This window comes from Triticum dicoccoides, unplaced genomic scaffold (genome assembly GCF_002162155.2).
Source record: "Triticum dicoccoides isolate Atlit2015 ecotype Zavitan unplaced genomic scaffold, WEW_v2.0 scaffold27362, whole genome shotgun sequence".
Lineage (NCBI taxonomy): Eukaryota > Viridiplantae > Streptophyta > Magnoliopsida > Poales > Poaceae > Triticum > Triticum dicoccoides.
In genome coordinates, this window is record NW_021259398.1 from 1 (window position 1) to 1,427 (window position 1,427).

The 1,427-nt window shown below is 44.1% G+C and overlaps 1 long non-coding RNA gene across 2 annotated transcripts; it reads left to right on the forward strand.

Annotated features, from left to right (window-relative positions):
• On the forward strand, nt 1-1,311 carry LOC119345733. Of its 2 annotated transcripts, none has more exons than XR_005167160.1 (5): nt 1-53; nt 179-458; nt 677-866; nt 976-1,066; nt 1,181-1,311. It is a non-coding gene; the product is annotated as an uncharacterized LOC119345733 (long non-coding RNA). The 2 variants fall into 2 exon arrangements; XR_005167161.1 differs by having other exon boundaries at nt 1,171-1,278.
• Nucleotides 1,312-1,427: the final 116 nt, after the last annotated feature.

Below are 1,427 nucleotides of genomic sequence, written 5' to 3' on the forward strand. Positions count from 1 at the left end.
CCTCCACGACGACGCCTTCATCCCTGGCAACACCCGGCAGCAGCCCACTACTGGTACTACTACTTTCCCTCTTCTCTTTCCCCCATCTCTCTCACCGGTTCTTGGATTGAGGAGGCGCTGCTGCTCGTTCTGGCTTGGTTTGCTCATTCCCATGGGTGTCCCGGTTCTTGATGTTCAGACATCCCGGAGAAGGCGGCGGCTGCCAAGAAGAAGAATGCGCCGACCATCTACTACATCACGTAAGATCTGCTCTCAAATGAACTGAAATGATGGGGCAATCTTGCCAGCCAGGTTTCTTGGCTGCTTGTCTTGAATCGATTAGATGAATCCTGATTGATTTCATTTCCCTTCAAAAAATCCTGATTAGTTTCTTGGTTCCATTGTCTATCGGTTGCCGGAGGACGCGCTGTCAGATAACCCAGGTGGTCATGGAGCTGTGCAAGACGATGGCCATCTTGGTAGCTAACATGTTCTCATCTCAGTGCACCTCCCGCCTCTTTTTTTCTCATTCAGAAAAGGAAATGAATTATTCAACCAATGTTAAGTAGAAGTGGCAAAACTGACGCCAAGCCATGTATTTAATCATCATGTAGTAGTGGATGTTGAGGGGGGGAGGCTCCAATATTCCGAATTTAAAATGCATGTAGTTTAACCAGTCAGTAATCATGCAATGCAGGCCTCAAGGAAGCACTATTGCATCAATAAGACCGTATGCATGGCTGAGCCAATTGACGAGGAATTGTGACATACAAGACACATATATTTACTAATCATTTGGGTTCTTAATTGTAAACTATTTAGTGAGACCTTTTCTCCATCAGCAAGAAGCTTCTAGATGACAAAGTTCAAGGATGCCCAGAATTCAAGTGAGTTTTCCTAGCTTCTTTCACGCGAAAACATATTTAACCTTGAGCAAATTTCCCCCTTTCCCTACTAATAATGCGAGGAGAAACATGTATTGGCGGGAATGTACAGAAACTGAGTCATCGTCCATCCCTTCGGACCGATGGCTGCTATGAAGTTCCTGATATTGAGGATCTTCCTAGGGTCGGAACACAAGTCAAAGGTTTGTCTCTCTCTTTGTTTACATAGATTTTCCATGAATCCTGAGGCACACACTATGCCACCACTGAATTCTGAAATCTATTCTAATGCCACCTTTCTTTTTAGTTATTTACAGGATGTCCATATTTTGCTGCACAAACCATGCATGGCAAAAGCAGCACAATTGATTTTCTGCCCATATAGCAACCTAATTAGTCCAATTGTCAGGAGAGCAATGGACATTGATATCATTGGCTCAATTGTTATTCTTGATGAAGTGCAGTAAGCCCCTGAGTCTGCAGACTCATGATTCTTTTTCAGTGTCATTCAATGGTTTCCTTAGTTGCAAGACAACGGCTCCCTTTGTTACCGATCCGGTGTTG